General features: G+C 45.7%; 1 long non-coding RNA gene across 1 annotated transcript; it reads right to left on the bottom strand.

Moving 5' to 3' along the window:
- Positions 1-4,548: 4,548 nt before the first annotated feature.
- LOC125325822 lies at positions 4,549-27,010 on the bottom strand. Its single transcript, XR_007203566.1, has 5 exons — positions 26,334-27,010; positions 25,881-26,045; positions 18,325-20,950; positions 16,165-16,298; positions 4,549-4,725 (listed from the first exon to the last, which is right to left on the bottom strand). It is a non-coding gene; the product is annotated as an uncharacterized LOC125325822 (long non-coding RNA).
- Between the last annotated feature and the right edge of the window lie 553 nt (positions 27,011-27,563).

Here is a 27,563-nt window from a genome sequence, read left to right as displayed (position 1 = left end):
TAATAAGGATGCAGAAGATGTCTCAAGTGGGCAGCAAAACTAACATTTAAGGGAGAATGCCTAAAATGTTTCATAGTACACAGACATTATTTTTAATTAGCAGGCATACCAGATATAGTATCCACTAATACTCAGTAGTAAAATCTGTCTTCAATAGCAAAACTGTCTTCAGCTCAGATTCTCAGCTCCTGTAAGAGAGGGCTCCACATTAATTTCTTTTTCAGTGAGCTTGAGATGGAAACCTGGGTTTGTATGATGGGAAAATAAATACACTTTTGAAGAAAAAAATGGGGTTTGGGCTGCTAATCCCTAGGAGGGGGAGGGCCATGCTCAGCCTCCTAACCAAAATAAGTTGGTTAAAAATAAATAAATGGTTGAGCCTGCTAGGTGTGAGCATAATCATTTTACTATATGATCTATGCCTTTCATTAGTTGAGGTACACATTTCGCTATAATAAATGTGCTTCAGCAAATGATCTATGCATTTCTTTCTGGAATGTATGTGTTTCACTGGAAAAGGTATGTGTTCATCAGCTATGAGTAATGCTCCTGACGGCACTGCATTATATTGCTCAGCTGGTATCAGCTCAGCACGGCACATCCATTCCCCCACAGCCGCGGACGCCGATCCAGCAGGACAGCACCGACCGGGCCCTGTCACTCTCGGGCCGCGATGCCACCTGGGCTGGAGGGCGCTGGCACCCGGGAGATGGAGCAGAGGAGGGCAGCGGGAGGGCCTGTGTGCGCTGCTCGCCTGCTGGGCACACATTAGAGCTGTGGAAAGCAGGGCAGGCTGTTGGTGCGGGCAAGCCAGGCTTTGGCAGCGCACGCAAGGGATGAGCCCGTTGGGAATGCAGCAGGGGATGCAAACGGAGGGTCATCCACTCTCTCTGTCCTCAAGTCCTCAGCGGTCCTTTCTGGTCACCCAGCTAAGAGTAGGGTGATTTCTTTTGCTTCCCAAGCTCACCCAGTGCAGGAACATCCCCCTGAGGTTTCAGTGGGCCAGCCCCTGATGGAGTCCCTGCAGAGGCACCCCATCACCACTCCAAATTTTCAATTTCCTCCTTGTCTTCCTTGGCATTGCCACCGCGTTTTGGAAACTGCCCCTGCCAGCACCTGAGGAAACTAAAGCTACATGAACAATTGAGAAAAGGTTTCCTAACTGCTTGATAATCAGTCCCCTCCCCCAGCAAGGCTCCTTTCCCATTACAGCATTGTTATTCACTTGTAATGACATCGCTTATTACCGCAGAATACACATTAGTCTTGGCCATGGGACTAATGATTTGTATCTGAGCCTTCATTTTAAAATCACTTTTCATCAATACATCCATTTTTATAGATACAGCTTTATATAATTCATTACACATATTTGCCTTTACTGACCTATTTTGCTGTACCCTGCATCTATCACTGTAGATGCTATTCTGCTCTTCTGAAAAAATCCTGCTCTTTCTACATTTCTCTTCATTAATATGCTCAGGAGCTGTGGTCACATGTATTTTTGTATTATCTTATAGTTTCCTCCCTTCTGTCTGAACAAAAATGGTGATTCTGAAAAGGGCTGTAAAATCTGAATGAATCTGAATTAATTAGGAGCTCTATTGACGTTACATAATGCCCATTTCAGTTTATCCCATATATATTTTCTGATTAGTTCCATTCGCTTTCTCTTTCTCTCTTTCTCAAAAAAAACCTAAACATTTTCATAGTGTGTCATTTGGTGGAAGCAGTTTTAAAGGAAACCATTTCTGATGGAACTAGTTCAGTGCTGAAATGGGGCTGAGTGTAGCTCACACTCCAAACTGGGTCAGCCAGGAATATTGGAGACCATTAGGAGACCTGAAGTATCTGTTTTCCATGAGGGAATAAATATTTTGGGTCAGGACTTCAGCAAGTCTAAGTTAGAACAGGTCACGGATTTATAAGCAGCTCTGGCTGTGTGTTGTTACATGCACCTGTCGGTAATGCGCCAGTCACCGAGCAACAGGATCATCATTAAGGGCCTCGTTAAGAGTGGATAATGATAGTCCCTTTTGCCTGTGAGTTTGAGAAGTGGTAATGTCATGGATGAGCCCGGTACTCTGGATGCTTTCATCACCCCTTGGTGCCTGTGTTGGTGTAGTACCTGCAGGCTCATGGGAAGGAAAGGCTCCCATGTACTGGGCTCTGTGTGTGGTTCCGAAGCACCCAAGCCAGCTGTCCTTCAGGGCATCCGGAGGGTTGGGAATGTGCCTTCAGGGCTGGAGCAATGAGATTGGAGCCACAGTGGGGGGTCCCACAGGGTCTCCCATCACTTTTGCCCACCAGCAGATGCTGATGCAGCTGCCCCTGCAGGAATTTCTCCATGCTCTGCAAGTCCATGCCAGTCTCCCTGGTGGAGTGGACCTAGCTGGGGCAGAGCAGGCTTCCTGAAGGCAAAGCTCAGGTTGCACTCTTGTCTTCCAGCAGGGTTTGTGCTACCCTACCTCTGTGCCAGTGTAATTTCTGAATGGTGCCTGAGGGTACAACATGGCCATGCCTAAGGGTGTTCTCAGGTCCCATGCAACAGCTTCGGGCCCACGGAGCTCACTTTGAGGTGTGAGGGTAGAGTGGGATGGAGGTGCTGTTGATGATGAACGTTGCAGTGATGGACACACAGCAGGATGCTGCTGGTCTGTATCACCCACCTTCCCTCTCGAAAAAATGGTGCAAAATTGTTGGGGTCCCTCCCCTGCCGTGTAGCCCTGGGAGAGGGGCCCTGAGGGCACAGACACGGGGCTTCCCTGTCCCTGCTCAGCCTCGTTCCCATTGGTTGGTTTGTGTTCCCTGCGCGGGCAGAAGGACCCTTGGTCCCGTGACTGGAACAGTTCCTGGGCAGAGCCCCGGCCATGCGGCTGGAGAAATAAACATCTCTCTGAAACAGCTAGCAAGAATCTGTCTGTCCATATATATTTCCTTTCCACGGGACTCCTGGTTTGGTATATGCGTGTTGCAGGATCCCCACTGCAACACAAAATGCTCTTGCTTCCTCCCCAACACCACAACTCCTGTCTTGTCTCCTCCTTCAGCCTTTTCCTCCATCCTATTTTATTCTGGGCTTGTGGGGCACGTCAGGATACCTGCCAAATATTTGCTGAATCAAGACTATGATTTGTCTGTGATTCTCCGTACTCATTTGCTGACTGTAAATTTTTGCATAGACTCTGGGACATACTTTTTTAATTTGCTGCAAATTGCTGTATCCTTTTCAGATGTTTTTGCTACCAAAGCATTATGGTTATGAAATGAAGTTCAAAGAACGCTGGCGGGAAGAAGATAGACTGAAGCGTTACTTCGGCTTGTAAAATAAGGTGGGGGGAAGGAATTGGATTATACAGACAACCACAAATCTTAAATTGCTCTGATGTTTTGGTCATCACCGGCAGCGCCGGTGGGGAGATAAATCAATTTTTGGCAGCTGCAGACAGCGATCTGACTCAGGGCCAGAACAGCTTGACTGGAGAGGCACGGTAAAAGTTAGGGGGCTTCTATCACAGGAGATTTCCTGAAGGTGTGGAGGGATGGGGAAGGACAGGGAGGAAATGAATCTATAAAACAATATTCCAGGTTAGCCTGTCGTTTTCATGAATTCAAACATATATGCAGAGCCTGGCATTTGCAAACTTGATGTGCTCCTGCCTGTTTCCAATCTCTAAAATAAACACAGCATGAAGGAGGTTGTAGTTGTCCGAATCCACTTTGTTTGTTGCAGTCAGCTGCTTTTTATTAGAACATGATTTAATGTGCATGGCAGGAGTAAAAACTACTAGTTTTATATTTTTTTAATCTCAAATGGAGGCTTAATTTTCTAAAATGCTAAAAGCAGCTGTGGTCTAATATAAGATTCTTGAAGGCTGTAATGTTGGGCTCTTGTCAGGGGTAGAAAATCTTTGGTAATGGTGTCCCAGATTGTCAAGCTAAAGTATTTATAATGAGAATTTCTTTTTCTTTTTAAACCATGGGAAAAAATATTGCGCAAACTAAAGCTCATCTGCCTCTTTCTGCAGTTCCTTTTTTACCTTGTATGCAGTTAATTTTGGAACATATCTTCAGTGATTCTCAAAATAGCCTGAATTATTAGTGCGTTGCTCTTATCTTTTTTTCTTTGAATCTACAAGGAACTGCCTCAAATGGTCAATGATTATGTAATATTTGTCACAGGCCATCTTTCCTGCAAATCCGTTTTCCGTGTGTGATAATCACACCCAGTCACAGCCCTCCTGCTGCAGAAGTGTTGAACGTCATACTGGACACAACCATGTAATGGGTGACATCTCATGCCAAACGATTCCAGAGTACTGTCAGTGCCAAATATATTCCTGGCCTTAAATGCTGTTTTCCCCCTTGTTGCAAATATAATCTCTGCTTTCCCTGCCATAACTCAGTGCTTGGAGTGGCTAATGACAGCTGATGATGGTGATGATGCATTTTAATGCGTCTACCGAGCCAGCACATGTATAAGATGCTCCCTGCTTCCTATTCTTTCCCCCACGTCAAACAGAAGGTAGGCAAAGGCAGAGCTGCATTTTTAGGTTTTTTATCTCAGGATCAGTGACACAATATCAGACGTTGGTGGGGTTAAGGCAGAAACCCATTGGGAGAATTTGCTTCTTGTGGAAATGTCTGTGGAGCTCCTTTCCAGATACCTGTTCCAGGCATTCCCAGTGGGTTGATGTCTCTCAGCAGAATTTTGGATTTTAAATCCTGTAAGACAAAAACCAAGTGAAAATCTTGGAAATGGCATCAGCTGTATGGCAGTTCCCGTGTGGTATTTTTGAAACACAAGTACAGGCTGACCTTCCTATACCTCAGTCATACAGGGGTGAGGGGATGGAGAAAGAAAGAGGAAGAGACCAGGACTGTTCACCAGTCAAATCAGCCATTTCCCTGCTGATATCACTGGTTTCTCTATTTTCTTTTATACTTAATATTATGGAAAAAATGAGGTATTTCAGACCTCCTTTGTGAACTACTCCAATACATCATTTATAAGGACTGCTTAGTAAAACTTTATTGATTGCGCCTCAGATTTTGATAGACCAATATCACTGCTGAAAACTGTGATTTATGAACATTTTTCAGCAGTAAGTAATACTAATAGGACAGGGGGGTGGGGGGAACAAGCCCACCAAGGAGTGAAAAAACCCCTCTTTTTTTGCCTGAATCAAGAGTATGCAGGAAAAACATGTAGTTGTGGTCTTTGTCACTAGCAGAGATTTGGCAGAGGTTTGACAAACACACATCTTGGGCTGTTACAGGTGCTAATTTGGGCTTCTCCACCACTAGAGAAAAAGCCTCCATGTACAACTCTCCACTTGCTGCCAGAGCACGACAGTGTCTGAGCAAGGAAGCACCTGTGATGGGGAACTGCACCCCTCTGAACCCCAGAGAGGGGTCCTATTGGGAAACCAGTCTATGCCCTCTCCTGATCGTCTGCTGGATGGCTTCCCAAAGGAAAAATTGCCAGCAGATCACACAGGTTTGGGGGCAAATGTCTGGAAATAGATCATCCTGACAAACAGTATTCCAGAAATTCATGTTTTCTTGAGGGCAGTGGTGATTCCAGAGGGCTGAAGTGGGGGAGCTAAAAGGCTTCAGAGAGCAGCAGTTATGTCTTCACAGTTTAAGTTTCACCATTATCCTAATTATCATCACTAAGGGATTACTCAAGCGAAACTTTATTATTATTATCATCATCATCATTAATTTTGAGGCAGGAATTGTAGACATTATGTGTATGTACCCCACAATTAGGATTTGTATAAGACTTAAGCCCTCATCAAGAGGACAAAGCAGAAAAATTTACTGAGTTGCTAATCTATAAAGCCTTTGGGACCTCATATCAAAAGTTCTCTTGCATGTGATAACCAAGAGTCTTCAATTTCACAGACCTTTTAAATGGTAGAAAAAAATCCCAACAATCCACAGAGTCTGGTCAAAACCTTCAGGCTGCATATTCATGCCAGCAGAGGAGAGCTCTCTTAACACCCCACTTGGTGTCTGAAATACTCTTTGGAGCATGGAGCCGCTCCAAAACCATATGGTTGTCACAGTAATCAAGTACAATCAAATCCAAGCTTCCACCTGCAATTTGCCATTGCATTTGGATGGGGTTTTGTATAAGCAATTGTGTCATACCAGTAACGGGGGTTGATTAATGCAGGGAACAACAGGATGCTCCGTTAGCCTTACCGCACTGTTGCTGCCTTGGTTTGCTCCAAGAGGAACCCCACATAATTAACATGACTCTCACCCTTTCACTTTTAACATGCTTCCTAATTAAGCTCTCCAGCATCTGAACTTCACTTTCTGGCTGCAGTGGCTACAAAATGATTTATCCCCCGATGATGGTCACCAGCGCCAACCTTGCTGTCAGGAAAGCATGCTGAAGCATTTAACACTTTGAATTATTTTATTCCTTCTCCTCTCCTGTTTAAGTAGGGAGGTCTGGTGCAAAACCTTGCATTTCAAAGCCAGCTCATCAATGTGCAAATGTAACCATAGGCCATCTCTTACCCGTTTGTGTATAATGGACATACATACGTAAGGAATGATAAGGGTGCATATAAAAAGCCTTTGACCTGTAATTAGCCTATCTTGATTTTTTTAAAAAAAATCTTTATGTCACTCCATTTGCAGATTAATTAAACCTAATAGATGTAATGAAATGCAAAGGGAGCTGATCGCTTTGTAGAGATTTAATATTGATTTGTGCACTAAACAGGCTTTAGTGTATTTTAAACAATTATTGCCAATACATAAATTTCTGCAACAACTCTTTTATGTAGGAACAGGTCCTGTTGAGGTACAAAGTCTACCTATGCATTTAGTTCATATCTAAGCCCCCCCTCCCATTTGTATTTGCACAGCACCTCCAGCTCCTTAGCCGAAAGGTGCTGTTTACACAATATTATTTTAATTTCACATGACAAATGTGCTACCATGAAGCTAAACATTCATCATTGCCTGGGCGCGCTTTTCCCCTCTGTGGGGAGAAGCAGTGTCAACTACTGGCACGGGCTCTCAGTAGATAACACCAGCTGGGGAATAGCAGTCGTGTACCGCAGAAATCCCAGTGCTGAAAAAAAATTCACAGTGGATGTGCCCAGGGGCCAGAGGGACCTCAGGTACCATGGCCCCTGAATTGGGCTGGGATTCTGCCTTCCGAAGCCGCGATTCCCTGACTGGTTCAAATCTCAGCAGAGTGGGCTGCAAGGGCAGGCAGCCCCGCCTGCCTTCATCCATCGCCGTGCCGAAATGGGAAGGACGTGGAGCCGGCAATGATGATGAGAGCTCACATGAATCCCCCGGGCCTGCAAGCAGGGTTTCCTAATTGTCAGCTGTGCTGCGCCAGGCTTGTTTAAAATAATTAGAGTGCAGCGGCTTAAACAGACCGGGGAGGGTCGGGGTGGGCTTTTTTTTTTTAATCCCTCCATATGGGTTTTTATCAGTTGCTATCAGCTCCCTGCTCATTTCTGACACCATCACTCTGCCAGGCAGGGGGATGGGGAGGGGGGAGGGGGAAGCAAGGTATTATATTTTAAGTACACGAATGCATTCAGAAAGAAAGACGACGAGCAGCCCCAATGTATGCGATGGATGGAAACAATACAGCCAGCGCACCCAAACTATATTATTAAAAAAAGGGGGGAGGAGGGGGGGAAAAAAAATCTGCTTGCTCCTCTTCCTCCTCTCTTTCCTCCGAGAGGGCTAGCTGAAATCTTTCTTAATTACCGCTTATTTCAATGACAGAATTGTAATTTATCATTTAGTTGTAATTTGACATATGTTCACACCTTTGCCATTTCCAATTTCCTCCTTCACTCTAATTGTCTGCCTGGCTCGCCTGTCACGCGCGCCTCCTGGGATTAATTCGAGCTGTCTGTCTGCAGCGGGCTGGCGGCGCGCTCGGGGCTGGCGGCGCGGTGCCAGTGTCACTGCGCGCACCGTTTAGCCAAGGCATTACCCGGCCGTCGCGCTCCCGCCCCGCCTCAGCCCCCGGTGTTTATTGTTTAGCCCGCTTTTGCATTTCTGACTTTTCGGGCTTTTATTAGACGCTAATTACGCTCCCCGGCTGTCAGCTGAAAGGAGAGGAAACCTTGCCATAATTAGTGGGAGGGGGCCCCGGCGGCGGGGATGCGGGAGCCGGTAGATGTCTCTCGCTCTGCCTCGAAAATGCACACCGGCTTTAAATGCTCTGCCTTCATTTTCCTCCGCGGCTGTTTACGCTCCTCTGGCTCGCTGACGTGGCCTCAATAGAGCAATTGCAGCTTCCTTCCCCGGCTTTTGGCCTCCCTGACCCTGCTCTTCCTCTTTAACACGCTGCATCCATCTTCAGCATCCCCTTAAAACAACCTTTCCGTGGCCAGGTGCTGCTCCGCCCTGGCGCCACTCCACGCACCAGGGACGGATTTGGCGCAGGGTGTGTTTGTTTGCCGAGGATGGCAAATAGCGGGAAGGGCCCTGTGTGCCCGAACTGAGTGTACACCGTGGCTGACAATTAACCTGCCAGAAGCTGCTTTGGCCACCAAGGAGGTGCGTGGGCTCCTGTCCCCATGGCTGGTCCCGCTGTTCTCATACTGACCTGATCCCCTTGTCCATGTACAGCAGTAACCATGAGGCTGCCGCTGCTGGCCCAGAGAGGCTGCTTCTTTTCATCAAGAGAAGAGATATTTCACCAGTGTTGCAAAGTAACACCTAGAATTAGATTCTCAGCCACACTTTTCATGGGCAACAGCTGAATTCACATCATGACTCGTTACCTGGCCCCCTTTTCTCTGTCCCACCCAGATTTCTCCCGGAGCCTGTCCTGTGGGCCTCCAAAGGACATATGGATGCTATATGCATTCATACATGGATGCTATATGCATCTTGCTCTTGCAGAGCATCTGGCACAGTGGCAGCACCCGAGGGGGACCACCCTCAGAGCTGCTCTTATAGATAAAGATGACTGGAGAAAGCTGTTCAGTATACTGCTGCTATGGGTTTTTTTAAATTCTTTTGGCCTTTGCCTGAAAGGACAGAAAACATCCATTCTTTTCCCCATTTTCCTAGGAGATTTTTTCCACAAGAATAGGCACATGGTCTGTCTCTGCAGATGTTTCAGAAAAGTGGTCCAGCCCCAGTCACAAAAGTGGAACTTTTTTCCCCCAAAGAAAAACCTGGCTAACCAGCTGGAACAGTTTGAAGGCAGAAAGCGACATCATCCTCTAGCTTATCAGCGTTTTCTACTGTGTGGCTCCCCCAAATCCCCCCGTCTTTGCTGTGGTTTAACCCCAGCTGGCAACTAAACCCTGCGCAGCTGCTCACTCACCCCTGACCCACATCGGGATAGGGGAGAGAATTGGGTGGGTAAAAGTGAGAGAACTTGTGGGTTGGGATAAAGACAGTTTAATAGGGAAAGCAAAAGCTGTGCATGCAAGGAAGGCAAAACAAGGAACTTCCTGCTGGAAGTTCTGCCATCCCCAGGAAAGCAGGGCTCCATCACATGTAATCGTTACTTGGGTAGACAAATGTCATCACTCCAAATGTCCCTCCACACTCCTTCTTCTCTCTGCTTTATGTGCTAATATTGACGCCTTTTGGTGTGGGGTATCCCTTGGGTCAGTCAGGGTCAGCTGTCCCAGCTGTGTCCTCTCCCAGCTCCTTGTGCACTCCCAGCCTCCTCGCTGGTGGGATGGAGCGAGGAGCAGAAAAGAGCTTAACTCTCTACAAGCTCTGCTCAGGAATGACAAAAACATTCCTGTGCTAACAACACTTTCCAGCACTAACCCAAAACACAGCCCCACACCAGCTACTGTGAAGACAACTAACTCCCAGCCAAAACCAGTACACCATCCACTGTTTCCTCCACATTTCCTTTTCCTCCACATGCTACCCAAGTAAAGATACATAAATAAAGGAAAAGAGATAAACTTGAAAATCCTGAACAAAACAGTTTCAGACAGAAACCCCCCCCAACATACTTAATAACTTATTCATTTTCCAGTGATTTAAATGTCTCACCCATCAATATCGGCATGAAAGAGAAACCCACAGAAGCAAGAGTAAGTTGGACACCATTGCCCCCCCGCACTGGGAGTGTGGATGCTGGCAGAGGTGAATTTGGAGCAGGCTCCTCTGCACTGCATCCCGCATGCCCTGTCCCCACTCACAGCCTCTAAGAATCATGACCTTTATTTCTGACTGCTCTTGTCAATGGCGTAGCCTTAGGTAAGTGCTTTAAGCCCAGTCTTGATGGTTCAGGTGCCTTAACAGATCCCTTAAGCGTTTAAAATTAAGCTAATGCCCTGAAAACACAAGCCCATCCAACTGACACAATTCCTCCCTCCCTAAAATTAGCCCAAACCCCTTGCCCTCGGCCCTTCTGAGCCTTTCTAGGCATCACCTTGGCAACACACCACAAAACCAACCCAAGCGGAGAGTGCAAGCTAGAGGTCAGTGCATCTTGGCACTTTCAAATCCCAAAGGAATTAATTTTAGAGCCAAGGGACACTGGGGAAAAAAAACAACCTAAACCACCACTCCAGTTTAGCTGGGGGCAAAAAAGGAGTGGCTGGCAGCACTGTGAGAGGCTGGCAAGATGTTGCTGTTTGGAAATCCCTGGCTCAGGGCCATTTGCCTTCCCACAGTGCTGTGAGTGGGCAGAAATGCTTCTCAGAGCCCAGGTACACAGAGCAGCTAGCACAGCACTGCTGGGAAATATTTAATGACTTGTAGGAGGCAAGACTGAATGGATTTACATTTATTTAGATTTTTTTTCTCCCTTTCAATGTCTGCTTTCTACACCATTGACCTTTTAAAATTATTTCACTACTTACTGACTTTGTTTTCTGTGTGTTGCCATTTTCACCTGCTTCCTGCCTTTTGCCATCTAGGATGGCCAGCCTTCTCAGGCAGTCTTTTTTGAACACCAGAATTTCTCTGATGTGTCTGCAAACTTCTAAGAGCCAGAATTTCTGGCTCCCTTAGCTGCCAAATTTTGAGAAAACACAAAGTGCCTCAAGCTGAATCCTAAAAAAGGTTTTCCAAATACTTACTCACATGCTCCAGCCTTGGTCTAAAGACTGGGGTATGAGGTACTTATGATTTAGTATTAGAGATTCTCTACATTTATGGCCTATTTCATATATCAGAGCTATTTAACTGGAAATGGTGTTGGAAATCAATGTACTCATTAGAAGTCAATGCTAAGTGCTTTTGAAAATTCACTTTCTTTTTCATTTCTCCTAACTATCAATTTTGTTGTTGTCTTAAACCTGACTTCCCAAGGCCTTATTCATTAATAGATAAGCAGTCATAAGTAGGTTATGAGCATACAGGAGGCTCATCTTCCATGTTGGCATACCCAGTGCACTTCCCACCTAGAAGTACATCTGATTTTTCAAGGATGGCCATCTCCTTCAGCTCACAGAGGGTCTCTGAAAACCACACACTTTTGCTGTATCAGTGGTGAGAATGTCAAACTCCAAGAGGAAAGGAAGGAGTCAGTCCAGACCCCAGGTGGAAAACAACCTTTCAAGTAGTTGTCCTCTACAGTATGAGCTGCAGTGCTCTGTACCTTCAATGGGGAGGGTAAAGGGGATAAAACAGACAGGCTGAAATATGAAATTCTGCGGGAGCAGCAGGAGGTGCTGATTTTTGTAGAAGGATTTTTTCTTTTTTAATTATTACCCTACATTTTGGGCATGTATTGTCTCAGCAGTGCTAGTCACTCACTTGTGTCACAGAAACAAACAGACACTGCAGCACTGATTTGTCCTAAATGGTCTGTCCCACACAGCCACTACTAACTCAAGCCCCAAACCTTGCTAGTCATTTGCAGCTCCTGTATGGCTGAATAGGGAGTGTAGTTACACTTGCTACACCCCATAAATGTTCCCAGAGCTGGCAAGAGCAGGCTCTGCTGCAGCAGTGCTCCCCAAGTGCATGGGGTGGCACCAGGTCCCTCAGTCTCTCGGGAGCAGTTCAGGTGTCAGCTGAAGGACTTCCCCAGAGCAGTGGAGTGCTACTGAAACAGTAGTGGGTGACTTTTCTTTGGTGCTCCCTCAATCCTCTCTTTAGATTTCAACAAAAACCTGTTAATACTGATGCAGCTAATGAAACAAAAGAGAGGGGAGGAGACCCCAATAATGCTTGCCTGAGAGGCCGGACAAGCCCTTTGCTGTACCCTTCCTGAGCTGGTAGTAGTTCAGTATTGCTCTAGCTCCTACTTGAACATGGTATAGTGCTCTTCTTATAAACGCTTATCAAGAATAGATGAAGAAAACCCCTTGTGTATCCTCAGTATGCAAGTTTGACTTGTTGCATCCCTATAAACCAAATCCACTTTTGTTTAAAAATAAAAACTCCAACCCAACCAACCACAGTAGCTGTCTGTAAGAGTATGAAATACTTAAAAATAATAGAGGAAAAAGCTATTTCATTCATGTATGGAAGAAGAGATGAATTAATTTTGCTTTGAAGAAAGCACTCTTGTCTATCCCTTAACTTTCACATAGAGAACAAGTACAAACATCTTGATCGCTAAATGTAATGCTCTGAGAAACTCTAAGTAGGAAAAATCAAGGCGGTATCCTCATGGAAATTTTTTTTGTGCACTAAAATATAGTGGTCGCCACTGGTGCCCGCTATAAAATTTTTATATGTAGAAAGTGGCAGGCTATCACACTTTTTATATATGCATATATAAAAGTGACAGGCAAAGGAATAGGATGCCTGAAGCTGTAGGATATGAGTGTTACAGGCCACAATCCTTTTATTTTTATTGTTTTTATCTCAGTGGGAAAAGTTTTCTGTCATTAGCTTAAAAATGCAATACAAATGTTCTCTTCTTTTGAGGCCTGAATACACAGAAACCCTTCTGCTTTCAGATCCAGGTGTTTAGCATTGCTGCTCTCTGCTTGTTGGTGTTTCAGGGGGAGTTATGGCAAGTTGTGGGACTGGTTCTGACTGCTGGAAACACATGTTCCTGCTGTACATCTCAAGCACCACAGGCAGGAGGGTGGTCACAAGAACCTGCCAAGTAAGGCTTCACAACATTTGGGAGCTGGCTAGAATGCTGTTTCTAGCCTTGTCATTTCTGTCCCTTGGCATCTTTCAAAACTTTGAGAAGGAATGAAGAAACAGAAGAGGCAAAAGGAGGCGATACACCAAGGGATGCAGAAGCAACACCAGCTGTCCATCTTGTGGAGAGCATTATCTCTGGCAGCAGCAGCATTGGAGGCTTTGGGACAATAAATGGAAATGCCTCATGTAGAGAAAACTGCTGTATGAGCTCACCACCCACCTTCAAAGACAGCCATATTTCCAGCCACCTTAAATCCAGAATTTGCCCATGGCTAGTGTGATTGCTGAAATTTCTGTGGTAGTCCTGGTGTCCATAAGGTCCTTGTTCCTGTGCACCTGTCATAGGTTAGCAAGCTGAGTCTCAGAAGTGATGTTCCTCTTACAGCTTTCTCTATGACCTGAGAGAACCTATCAGCTGGCCAGTTTGAATATGGACAATTCTTTAAGCCACTTAAAGTTGTGACCACCTCTGTGATCCACACTTAAGAATAGACAAACCCCCCACAGCTCTCTCTCGTTTCCGGTGCTGGGACAGGTGGCTGCGGGCCGTGTGGGGGCCAGCGGGCCCGGCCAGGCCTTGCTCTGACCAGGCCAGGCCGGGCCACGGCCATCCTGGAGCCGATGGACCTGTTCCACCTGCGGAACCCCCGCCGCCAGCCCTGCTGCGGGCAGCTGGAGCAGCTCGGCTCCCCCCCCCCCCCCACCCCCCACTGTGGCCAAGGCCAGGATTTCAGCAAAAAGCGGCACTGCTGCCCGACAGAGGTCAGGTGACCAACAGGGATAAGCAACATTCCAGCTGCAAGGCCGAGGTGAGTTTAACCCTTTTAGTGCTGTGAAGAGCTGAAAACCTGAGGGAAGAGAAAGAGGAGATGCTTAAAGCTGAAAGTCTGTTGTGAAGCTATGATATATCAGAGTATCCCGTTGTAATTTCATGAAGATATGGGGGGGTGGAGTGTTCAACTCGTAAGCAAAAGCACCTGTGCTGAGATAGGCAGATGCTGACGCAGCTGTAATTTCATGAGAAGTTTGGACAGGGAGAGATGGAAGCAATGAGGACTTTTGCTCCAAATGGGAAAGGAGAAAACCTCAGTTCCTAGAGATGCTCCCAGAGATAGTCCTAACGATGAAGATGAGGAAGACCCTTTGCTCCTAGGGAAGGAGGAGGGCCTCTGTTCTTAGAGATGAAATGCTCCCAGAGATAGGTGAAGAGAACTTTTGTTTCTGAATGGCTCAACCTTAAAATTGTACCCCAAAAACCTTCAAGAGTGGACCCTCAAAAGCAGTTGCAAAAAAAGCTGCAAGTCGGGGGGGGAAGGGACTCACACGCGATCAGAGAGACCTCTTCCTAAATGGACTGAACAATATTTGGAAGTGGGCAGCTGTCTCGTTGTGATACTGTTTCCATAGCATGAGCAAGAGAGACTCCTCTTCCTAAATGGACTGAACAAGGTTGTTATGGAAGTGGTAAACAGACTGAACATCTTAAGGGTTGTCTTTTTACATTGTCAGTGGGAGAAGGGAGAGAGGTGGGGGGAAGAGAAGAGTTCTGAAGGTATGGTATGATTTTTTTCTTCTTCTTTTAGGTCTGTTAATAAACTTCTTTATATTCTTTCAAGGTTGGTGCCTACTTTGCGTTTCTCCTAATTCTTATCTCACAGAAGATAAACAGTAATTAGTATCTTAAACCAAACCACTACACTAAGTTGGTTGTGTCTGCCTGGTTACAAACCCAACCTGCTACAGCACCTCAGAGCGTGTGAGTGACTGTGGCTGTTACAACCATAGAATCATTTAGGTTGCCAAAGACTTCTGAGATCATCAAGTCCAACCACAGACCTAACACTGCCAAGCCCACCACTAAACCTCGTCGCTCAGTGCCACATCTACACTGTCTTATAAATAGCTCCAGGGCTAGTGACCACAGCACTTCCCTGGGCAGCCTGCCAGTGTGTTGCAACACATCTCACTGGTGAGGCAGGGACGGTGCACGCTGGACTGCGATGTGCCAGCAGGGTTCCATGCCATGGGGAGAAGGTGGCATTTCCAGATGTAGAGCTACTGAGCTTTGTTAGACTCGTCCTTTGGACCTGGAAATTATATTTGCATGGAAGTTGAGTATTGCAGACCAGGGGGAAAGGAGTTTAGGTTAGGGGAGACATCCCAGGGGTCCCACAGCACAGCTGCAGACATTTTACTGATGTTTCTGTGATGTTCTGGCCTTACCTTCGTGTGTTGTACATACCTTTCCTTGTCTGGGATACCCCAGCTAGAAGTATGGGAGGTCTGCATGTGTGTTCATGTCTGAGAGCACGGAAATAAATATACCTTTACATGCAAACTCATATTGAAATAGTTTCCAGCCACCCTCAAATGCTGTGAGCTGCAGCTCCACATCTCACCTTAGACAGCAGCTCATGACCTGCATTAGTGCATCCCCTGTCTGACAGGACCCTGCCCTCGAACCCAGGGTGGGACATGTCTGCCAGGGCAAACAAGGAAAGGAATGTCTGGGGGACAAACAAGGAAAGAAACTCTGGAGGACCTGCAAGGAGCATTCAGTTCATCTGACATCTGTCACTGTAAGTGCTGGATTTACACCTTGCAATTTGTTTGGGGAAAAAAGTCAGGGAGCAATAAAGTAATAACCTGAGCAGAAAAAGAATTGTTATCAAAAAATTATTTGTAATGCAGCCTTTAAAATAAATATTGCAGCTATTCCTGTGCTTTACAGTGTCATTTCTAACTCTAAAAAGTCAGTGTGTAAATCTAATGGAGTAGCTATTCATAAAAGTTCAGCTTGAGTAATAAAAGTAACAGTTTTCTGTAATGATATTTTATAGATTTGAATAAGACATATAAAATATTTTTGCTTTTACAGCATATGTAAAGACAGTAAGTATACCATGCCTATAAAACAGGGATTACTTTTAAATTCTTAAAATATTTCTAGAACAAAGTAAATAATACTCGTAATTTTTTCCTGAAAGACTGGTGAAAAGCCACATAGCAAACTTTTCAAATATTTTATATGAAAACAATTCTTCTGCAGCTTCAGAGAAGACATAACACACTTACCTCTCATCTTTTAATAAAGGAAATTCACAGGTGCTTTCTTCTTCCTATTGCATATCCTTCCCCCTGAGCCCTTCAGCCCAGCTCTTTGCCAGTGTGAGTGTGCTACACATGAAGAGAAGCTGGGATTTCATCCCCTGTGGTGTAGTTTTCACAAATGCCAATTGAAAGTTAAAAAAAAAAGAGATGTTTCAGCAAGTGTGAAGGAAGAGGAAAAACACAAATCTGAAAGGTAGGAGGCCTGAACTTGTGATTTACTTTGCACTGAGTCTGGGGGGGGGAAATACTAAGTTTTAATGTGTTACTGTGGATTGTACATGAAGGTAGGTGAGATCAGAGCTTACCTCTCAGACCTGGCCCTCCATCAGAGCAGGGCAGTGCTTGATGCCACCCTCCAGGTCAGAGGGACAGTGGTAGGTGTTGCCATCCTGCATCCTCCAGGCTCCAGCCACCCCAGCACAGGCACCTGGGACCCCACTGTGACAGTGTCCCAAGGCCGTTCTGTTATGTTCAGTGATGGGGTCGTGGAGCACAGTGTGGTCTGTGTCAGGTCAAGCCATGTGTCCAGCAGCGTGGGACACTGGGAAGATGGGGTTTGCAGAGTGAGGGTGCCCATGCAATGGGAATGGATGGGCAGCTGAGCACAGCAGTGCTTTACAGCCATGGGGGAGCCACCCTCAGCATAGAGCTGAAAGTGTAACCTGTAATCCTGAAAACGCAAAGCCTAGTTAATGTAAATATCTCTGGTTTGAAAAGCCTTATAAAAGAGACCAGAAAATGTGTGGCATGCATGTGATTATTTCTAAGCCTATTTCTATTGGGCTTCTCTCAATAAAATATGTTTCCAAATTGCTTTGTCCAAATGTGATTTGGGCTACCTCCAGTGAAAAGCCCAGGAGTGCAATTTGATTAAGTGGTTAAAATAAGCCACAAAAGGATGGCCCCTGTGGGGCTGCAGCCTCATGGCCTGGGTTGATGCTGGCTCCCAGGTGCTGCCCGGCACACAAGTGCACAGCAAGCCACATCCCCTGCAGCTCCAGCCTTTCCACAGGGAACCATGTCCTATTTGCTTTCAATCACAGCCCAGCAGGAGCTGAACAAGCCCATGTAGCCAGCAGACTTGGCCTCGCCACCCACCAGGACCTACCCTGACGGCCGCTCTACTGCGTTGATTTGCCCATTCCCTGCCCAGTTGCTGCCTGAGGAGCCAGCAGTGCCCAGCACGGCTCAGGATTGCACCCAGGTGCATGGACACACACTCGCTGTTACCATCCGGAATGTGGAATTGTGCATTGGCTGCTACCCTGCTCCGACATCCCTGCGTGCACACTGCTGGGCGTGCCAGCAGGAACACACAAACACCCCCGTGGCTTCATACACACACACACATTCAGATCTATTTGCTTCCTACAATTCCTCGTTGAGCCTGATAAAAAAGGAGACTTTAGCAAAAATAACGTGTATCTTTTCATTCACGTGCTTCCATATATATAAAGATATAAATGCCCACTAGAGAAGGTGTGCAGCTATGTCCATTTGCACATCCACTTGATAGTAAATCTTTGGGTGCACAGCATATGGTACAGCCATAAATATATATATCTATAGGAAAATGAAACCCAGTATGACTCAACACAGAGGGTTTGCACATATTTCTACTGACTTGTCAATGTATCTGCATCTATAGATTGGCTCCTGTACCCAGCTCAGAAGGAATCGCTATCACTTTGCCTTCACGTAAGCACAAAATACAGGGTCCTTCCTGCTGGATATCTCTATACATATGGCCAGGTCATTATACAACCAAAACTATGATTTTCTAAAACTTTTTGAATAGGAAAACCTCTAAAAACCTTACACAGGACACACTCAAGGAACGCTGAAGTGTGTCAGCAGTAGGCTGGCAACAGATAATAACAATAAGCAAACCATCTTTTGGGTTAAATTAAAAGGGCACATTTTTGGGGTAAATTGTAAACAGTAAATATTGGGCAAGCTGCTGTGCTGTGACAGAGTCTTCAGTTCAGAGTCAGTACTATTGAGGACTTCATGGTTTAAATATTGGCTAGGTCTGATTTTTAATTTTTTTATTTGACAGTTGGCATATTTCTAAAAAGTCAGTGCACATTTTTGAAATTTCATTGCACATCCATGCATCATTACCTGTTTTCTTAGAGCTCGAGGGAGACGATATTGTTGGGGGTTTTCTCTCATGTAGGGAGGCGAGGCAACGAGGCATAACAGAAGCAAAGGATGGCCTTTGGGAGAGCAGCATCACTTTTCTGAAGCTTAAGTCTTTGGTCCAACTGAAAGTTCAAAACAAAGGAGAATCTCTGTCTCTCTCCCTCTTTCCAGCTGTACCTTGGTAATGAAAAGGAAACAGCAAGGAAAGGGAAAAAAAAGCCCCCAAAAAAAGAATAAAAAGGTAGAAGCTAACTATTTTTAAAACCTCGTCCAAAGTTGAAGATTCTGCTGAACTGAAGCAATGCCTGAAATTCTTCAGAAATGCCTGACTGCAGAGCCAGGCTGAAATATTCCAGGAAAACAAGATAGAGGAATATTTTTTACCAGTAAATTCTGGAGTTAAATGAGACTGGCTCATCTCAAAGAAAATGATGGACAAATGCTGCAGGGCTTGCTGAAGAAAATAAAATGTTTATCCTTCTTCCCAAACCCATTCAGCTGGGGACCATTTGGGGAGCTGATGGAAGTTCTCTGAGGTTTTTCCTTTGCCCTTGTTCTTTGTTCTTTTCAATAGCAAATGAAAAACCTGTTAGTGTCTCTGTCATTGGCTCTTTCTTGAACTGAGAACTGCTGGTCTGGAAGACAGAAGCTTCTCTCTTGAAGGCTGAGCTTTATTATGTCAAGGAGTGTAGATGGTACCAGGCTTGAAGGTTACACTTAAGCCTTCATCAGTGGTGGGGCTTAAAGGTCAACAGTGACTGGGCTTAGAGGTGGAGAGACAGGGGAAAGCCCACTAAGCTGGGACCTGCAGGAGACTCCCGCAATTCCTTCTCCCAAGGCAGCTATTCATGAAAACTGGTTCTAATTTAGTTGATATCTTGGCAACAATCTTTCTCTTTAGGTAAGACTGAATGAGGTGTGGGAAGTCTGGGTACAGGTTCAAACTTTAAACCGGGATGGAGTTTTGGGGGGGCCAGCGAGTGTCATGTTAGCCAGCTTTCCTCTAATCTAGTTTCTTGTTCTGTGGTCTGGCCCCACACCCCCTACTCCTGACAAGGATGAAGGGCACAGTGGTAGAAGATAAAAGATCCTGCAGTATTTTGCAACTGGGAAATACTCTTGACACATTCTTCTGAATTCTCCAGACTTCAGGAAAGCTTAGCATAACTTTTTTTCCCCCCCTTTTGTACATCTGGATTGAGCAGACACCATTAACCCTTTGAGATATCCCATTGCTGCCAATCAAGGGGAAAACAAATGACTCTTTCCCACCTGCTACCCCCTCCCCTGCTTCTGGGTCCAGGTGTTTCCACTTGTGCATCGCAGGCAGAAAGCTGAGCAGGCATCAGGTGGGGTGGTTCTCACCTCCTCCTCGCGGCTTTCCCGAGGACATGGCAGGCAGGCGGCAGATGCCTGGCAGCTTTGGCGGCTGCTGCTGCTGCCCTGCTGAGGGAGGCTCACGGAGCGCAGGCTCCACGTGCCGCTGCCTACGTGAAGGTTAATGCAAACCCGCGAGGTGGCCGATCGCATCTGGCCCTCGTGTATGCACATCTGTCTTGCCACCCTCCCATTTCCCTGCCGGTGCCAGGAGCAGCCGCCCCGCCGTGCCCGCGCTCCCCCGGGGCACGGAGGTGCTGCAGGAGTTATGTTGCACACATGCCGAAAGCCATTAATTAAATTAGAGCTCTCCGACAGAGGTTGCAGAAGCAGCTGTGTCATCAATCATCGCGCCGCGGGCTGACACGCACGCAGCATCACATGGAGGGAAATCTTTTCTTTCTAGAGGCAGCTGAGGGCTGTAACCCGGGATCCGGTGCAGGAGGGTGGCACCGTGGGGACCAGAGGCCCCTCTCTGAGCTCGGCGGTGAGGAGTGGGACTGTGGCCGAAGTGCCTGGGTGTTGCTGCTGTGCAAATGAATTTCGCATCATCCGATGTCATCGTGTGGCCGCTCACGTCCCTTTGCATTAAGATGCTGAGGGGCAGCAGAGCTGCTGTTCCTCAGGGCCGAGCCCTGGCAGTGGGTCAGTGAGCTGAGCTGCTCTCCGAGCCCCTGCCAAGCGCTGGCCTGAGTGGATGGGGAGCCCCCACGGTTTGGGATGGGGCCCTCATGGACCCCCACCTGTGGGCTTGGTAGTGTGCTATGAAATGGAGACTGGTGGATCCCAACCATGCACAGAAAAAGCAAATTTCTGTAATTTAAAGGCTCTGGGCCACCTGATAAGGAACTTGCCACCTGCCTCCAAAGAACTGGATTTTAGACAGTTAATCAAATGAGAACAGCTAAGAGTAGTCACTGCACCCTTTGCAAACAGCAGTCCAGACACAAGAGCAAATAATTTGTGTCAGCATGACAAGAGAAAATGGAATGTAAACTTGCTAAACAGCCAACACATACTGGCTTTTATATATATAAATATATATATACACATACAGACACACACATGTATGTTCTTCTGACTCAGACCAAAGAAAGTTCAGGTCCATTCATAATGTCCATTTATAAGTGCTTCTCCCTTCCTTGTCCCATACTGGTGAGGAGAAACAGCCTTGCAATATCCATATTCCCCATGCCAGCTTTTCCACATCCAACTCTCAGAATGCTACCTACAGAGGAAAGACAAAGCTTCAGCAATTTTATTCAGGCCTGTTTCACAGTGTAGGTCATCTCAGTAGAATGTGGAAACAATAGCACGTGCCAATCTCACGGCACAAATACTGACCCACAAATAATGAATGCTCCTAGCAACCGTGTACAGAAACAGCAAAACTTTAAACAAATTTTTGTAAAAAATAATAATAAAAAAAATTAGTTTTGCCCTAGTGAAGTTGTCTTGCATGTAGATTATCTGCAAAGAGAAAATTGTTAGATAAATTATTTGCATTGAGTAATTTGATCGGCTCTCCTCGGAAGCCTAATGAATAGGTTATTTTCTGCAACAGCTGCTGGTCGAACTCTCAAGCTTGAGCCCACATGGTCTGGCTGTTCAAAGGGAATTACTGTGCTGAATCTTTTAAAGTAACTTTTAAAAAAAGCAAAACTAGGCACAATCTATTTGTTGACAAGGAGGAAAGATGGACAGGAGAAGATTTAAGTGGATGGTAAAATTGTTGTGAAGGCCTGAAAATTATCAGCAGAAAAGATAATTGTGTGAAGCCACAAATAACTTGCCTGTCACTGGGACTGTAAGAGACCAAACCTTAATGGCTGTAATTCAGACACATCATCTGCATTTCACGTATGCTGCTGTGGAGAGGAAATGCCTCCCAGATGGGCTACGAGGCTGGATGGCCCCCGGAGCTCTGCTGCTGAGTGGGCTATGGCCATGCAGGCACCTCGGTCTGGGGCTACTCCTCTCTGGTTGCCTACCTCATTTATAAAAGGCCAAACACCACATGCAGACGTGCCAGTGGAGAAGTCTAGGAAAAGCAAACGATCTTTAATGTAATGTAAAATAAGTAGTGGCTTTTGGGGGTGTGTGGAGAGGGTTAAATGCATTCTGCACTCGTGCAGCAATTTGCCAGGCATGATATTTGTTCCAGAGAGAGCCAGATTTTCTTTTGCATTTGTTAGTGCATACTTGCCTGCAGTAGGCAAAGGCTGACCTGCACCTCTTTTATGGGTGACATTTACTTGTGTTTTCCTCTGACTAGGTCTAAGCAGGGTACAGTGTGATCTGCCAACCATAAACCTGAATTCTTCCTCCAGCAGAGTGAAATAAAGGCAGAGCTCTGTGTGCCTGCCTTGCTCCTTTGCCCTGTCCTTGCACTGCCTGTGTCTACCATGCTCCCTTCCTTTGGGGCACTTTGCTGGGATCATCTTGCAGTTCAGCAACTTCCACACACTGGACCGTTCTGCACTCGAAAAGTTAGATAGGAGTTTATTTCATTGTTCTCTGAATAATCTATTCAGAAACTCGGTGGTTTGCTCTTTTTTTCCCTCTTCTTGCCAATGTAATCAAGAGGAGATTTTTTAGACATTATGTTAACAACATTAAGTACGGAGCACACATTGAGGTGAAGTGAATGGTGCCTCAGGTAGATTTGGCTGTGAGTTGTCTTTGCCTTGTGTTTCTGCAGAAGTATATTTAAGAAAGCTACTGCAGTTGAAGACACTGAGGATGGATGCATGCAGGTGTGCATGGGTAAGGGAAAGAAATCCACAGTGAAAAAAACAGAGGACACTGGTTCAGCCAAGGACACATTTTATAATGAAGGATTTGCTGGCTAGCTCTTTGAGAGGTGCTCAACACTGTGAGGAGCAGCTCGGTTAGGATGTTTCAGCACTGAGTCCAAGGTGGATGCTGCCCCCTTGCCCGGTCATCTCAATTTCTGCAGGTGGTTGAAGGAGCTGGTGGGGTTAGGAGTGCAGGGAGGGAGCCTGTTGGAACGATGCAGCCCTCCTTTGTGTCCCAGGGCCGTAATCCTAGACTGCAGTGTCACCTTTCTTTTGGGGCAGAGGCCAGGTCCCTGGCACTGTGCAAACCGAGGTGAACATGCTGGCTTTGTGCCTGCTGCCACCGAGTGTCGGCTCTGACCTCTCGTGGCTCGGTCTGCTTAGATATTGCTATTTTGTGGGACAGGACACGTCCATCCCTCTGCTCGCCTGGCTTGTGGGGACAAACCTCCACATAGCTGCCAAATGGAGCTTGCAGCTATTCTGATTTCATGGCTTCTTGTGTTGTTTGGGCTGAGCTGTGGAGAAAGCCGTGTGTTTCCCAACTAACTGGCTGCAAATTGAAACCCTGTAATTTTGGGGGCAGAATCTACTTTGTTTCTCATGAAGGTAATTTGGCATTTTGCAAGAGTGTACTGAATAGTTCATATTTCATCTGAATTAATGAAGTGTGCCCATTGATTTCATGTATATTGCTACTGAAAGCCTTCTTAATTATGAAAAACCATAAATCTTTTGTTTTCCAAAAAGACATAAATTGTAAGGGGGTTTTATGATGAATTTTGAGAATCTTAATCCCAAGAAAAATGCAGTTTTTGATGTCGCTTGCAATTGTCTTCCTGCCAGTATCAGTGACTGCATTTTGGTTGAGTGTAGCCTGCCATCAGCAGCCAAGGCTCTCCAAGGTCAGCAAGGAACACAAGTCCTGCCCTACCTTGTCTCTACTCTCTTTACTTCCAAAAATAATATTTTTGGAAAAACAACCTCCCTTCCCATCTTTTTTGTGCTCCATCTGTTAAGTTGCTGCAGAAACATAGCAAGGAAGGGCTTTGTGGCTAGCAAACCACCAAGTCTCCCCACCACCCCCTCAGTCTGCATAGGCTAACCATGAACCACAAGACAGAAAATACTGCAGCACTGCCTTGGCTTTTTAGTGAGGCTAACACAAGCTTAGAAACCATCTTTAAAGGTGCTCCATGCTCAGATGGCTCTGCTGAGACACACTGCCAATCCAGGGATAGGTGAACCTTAAAGCTGAAGGCACAGGTACTTAAAATTTGGAGCAGGCCAGCATTGTGTCACTTGAGGCCAGATATTGCCCCAGGTAGAGTGGCCCCTGTCACCGCCACCAGCTGATGTGTCCAGCTTTGAAAAGGTGAGCTTCTGGGCAGTAGGTTAAGACAGGCAGCTGTAACAAATGTCAGGACTTGGAACCAAACAGGATGCATGAGATGCTTTCACAGATGGTGTATTTAAATGGGTATTCGTAAACAGGCTTCAACATGGATTTTGGAGCTACTGTCCCTATTTGGTATCCACTAATACCTGCCCTCCAACTGATCCCAAGTGTAACATGCCGAGTTTGAGATTCACATGACTGGGTCACCAGTTTACAGACACTACCAGTTGTGGGTTGAAACAATATTCAGATCCAGAGGTCATTTACCCAAAAATGAGGACCTGGATATTAAAGCAGCATATGCATGTTATATTTATCATCAGTGTTGGCACATGTATGTGACACATAATAATAGCAAAAGCAGGTTGTAACAGCCAGTGGTACCCGGCATACTCTGTCATATCAGTCACTTTTTGTTTTTTCCATGCATTTGGATTGATAGATATATTTTCTAGATAACTGGCATACTCTTTTTTCAGAAAGGAAGCAATTTTTGCAATACCTTTCCTAGCCTGGTCTCTGTACATTTCCCCTTTTTATCTGGGATGATTAGGATTTGTGGTTTTTTCCTCCAAAAGTCCCTATTTACACATGATACAAGATCAATGGGCTAATAATTAAGGCAGTGGTGTGAGGCTATTTCAGGTCTGTTTCCTATTTATTTGAAGCAGCTGTCTACAAATGTGGGGTGCAGGGTACAGAGGCTGCCATGGTTAAAAACCATGTTTACTGATTGCTCAGTAAATAGTTGCACAAGTTTCTTTGTAAATGCCAGATAGCACATCAGAGTTTCCTTGAGCAGTTTCACTTAGGCACAAGCCTTCCCCCCAGTTCCTGTAACTGTACTGATCTTGTTTGCTTGCACACACCTTTATGGAGTGAGGCAAGAAGAGAAGGAAATGTGCCACCAAGAAAGGACTGAATTTGTGTTTAGCCTGGAGAGGTGAAGACTGAGAGGAGGTGTGAAGCCAATTTCTGCAGAGATGAAAGGCCACCACAAGGTAGCTGGGAATAATCTCCTCGTCTCTGGTGGCTAGGAGAGGAGCATCGGTCTTCAATCGCTGCCAAGAAGAATCGAGTTAGACGTCAAGGAGAGACTTTGTAATGGTAATGATGGTGAGGCAGCAGCCTTCAGAGGCTGTCAAATCTCCATTGCTGAAGATCTTGAAGAGCAGATTAGATCTAGCTTTGGCAGGAATGATATACTGTAACTAATCCAGCCTTAAATCAAGGAAATGGGCTGGATGACCTCTTGAAGTACTTCGTAGCCCATAAGTCTCTTTATGCCATTAATATTTGGAGGCAGAGTCTGATTAAACTGTGGTGTACACCAAATGCTGGAGCACCTGCTGTTTCTTCCACCCCTAACATGGTGAGAGGACCTAGCAGGGCTCTCTGGAAAACAGGTCGCTCTGAAGGAGGATGGTACTAATGTGCCTGTGCTATGCAGGGCTCAGCTTGGCTCTTCAGAGATGGACATAAAGTCAGCAGGAACGACTGGGCTTTCCCAAAGCTGTACCCAAGTGTCCACTGGAAAATTCCTCTCCTGTCATCTACAGCAAGTCTAAACCTTTTTGCAGAGCACTGGGTACCTGGCCAGTGCCAGCAGGATACTCATGCCCTTGTCCTCGCCAGGGAGATGCAGGTGCCCTGCATCCTGCTTTGTGGTCCCCTGGCCTGCACATCTTATCAAGGAGCAGGGAGAGTCTGGCCCTTAGCATGGCCATTCTTTGTTTTCCATGAACCTACTGAATAATTTATTAAAAAGTGTAAAAATGTTAATGTGAAAAAAGGTGTCTTTTTTTTCTTTTTTCCCAAATGACATGCACTTCCATTTTCAGACGTGTCTTATTTGCGTTTGGTTCTCCAGATGTAAAACAGACCCATGGGGTCAGGCAGTACAGGTTTTCTATTTTTCACATCACTGCACCCACAGAAGGACAGAATTCAGTATCACTCACATTATGTGGGGAAAGAGTCTTCCTATTCATGATGTTTTCTTGCAGGAATACTAAGAAACCTCTCCTGTTTTTTGCTGTGAAGAGCTGCTGCAAGCTGGGGTAAAGCTGTGGGCTGCGAATGGACACACTTCCCCTTAACATGTTCTTCTCTTTAAAACAGGAAAGCTGTGAAAAGCAAAAGTAACCAGTCAAGATTGCACACCATAAAATGATTTAGCAGATAGGTGACTTCTTGAAATGGAAAGAGCTCGCTTTTCACAGGGCTTGGATTTACTTATCTGCCATGCAATTACTTGCATAATAATATCCAATCTGCATATGATAAATTAATAAAATGCATCTAAGTGTTGAGGGTGCAAAGAAAAACATTAAGCACTAGATATTTGGCTCTCTTTTATTTATCTCAATTGAAAACACCAGTGGAAGATCTGCAAGGAAATTAGTAACACTTACTGGAAGAAAAGTCTTTGCATGTGTGATGGCTTCCCAGATCCTTCCTGTGTCAGCTACATTTTAGCCATACTCCTCCTGAAATGAGAGCCTGTCCTGTTCCCAGTGCTTTGCAGAGCTGGCTTTATATGCAGTCACCTTCCTTTCAAAATAATAATCCAAAGCTTACAGAGCTGCAAGTAAAACCGCAACCTGTGTAAGCCAGCGTAGAAATTTTTCGTGAGTCCACAGATGATCAAAATTACATTGTTGGCGAGCATTATGTAAGCTCTTTCCTAGCAGCAGTTATTGTAATGCTCAGTAGCTGTGGTGTAAAAGAGTTTGGGCAGATGTGTGGGCCATGGCATGGATGAGCTCACTTGGGTGGCATGGGGAGAAGGGCAGCAGGGCAGCCAAGCAAGGCTGGGGAACCACCCATGCCCATTCCTATCTCTATGTTTCCCTGCTTCCCATAGCAAAAGGTTTTGATATTGCAGTCAGTCCTGGGCTACCAGATCTGATATCTCAGCCAGCTATTTCGCACCAGTGCAGTTGCACTGATTATGGCAGTAACTAGAGGCTTGTTGCTGGTTATATCCCTAGCTTTCCCTAAGTCTCTGTTGGGCTTTAGAATCTTTTTTTAAGTCCTTACTGCAAAGCGTGGCTGAGCTGCTCTCTGCATGGCAGCCACAGAACTCGGATAGATCCATCTCTAACACAGCAGCCACTGCAGAGGAAGCTGAGCAGGAAAACACTGGGACTTTGTTTCTATCGTGGTGAGAGCCTCACCACCAGCTGGCTGCCCATTTCCAATGAAGCAGTACACATGACAACATGATGTTTTCTGCCTTACTGAGCTCCAGCTCTCATTCCATTAAGAAAACACCTCAAAATGTGGATTATTCATACACTGATCTCAAAAGATGCAGCAATAATTATGTAAACTTCACATCAGCTGTACATGGTGTCGACCTTGTACCAAAACAAAAGCAGAAAGGAGGTAGTTGTTTTGTGGGATTCTTCCCCCTCAGATCACTAGCCAATATCCCAGGCTAGCCCCATAGTCCTAACTGAGGATGGTGTTTTGTTTTGAGAGACTGCTCTGGAGATCATAGTCATGAAAGAAGAGCAGATAGAGGCAAGTGAAGGACAGAGAAGAAAATCTTAGCAATTAACTCTTGTAAATATCTGTACCTGAGAAAGCTGTGCTTACCCAGTCAGGGAACTGACAAACCGGATGAGCTATGGGCCCAA

The sequence above is a fragment of the Corvus hawaiiensis genome, chromosome 5 (assembly GCF_020740725.1).
Source record: "Corvus hawaiiensis isolate bCorHaw1 chromosome 5, bCorHaw1.pri.cur, whole genome shotgun sequence".
NCBI lineage: Eukaryota > Metazoa > Chordata > Aves > Passeriformes > Corvidae > Corvus > Corvus hawaiiensis.
This window is presented reverse-complemented; position numbering and strand designations above follow the sequence as displayed.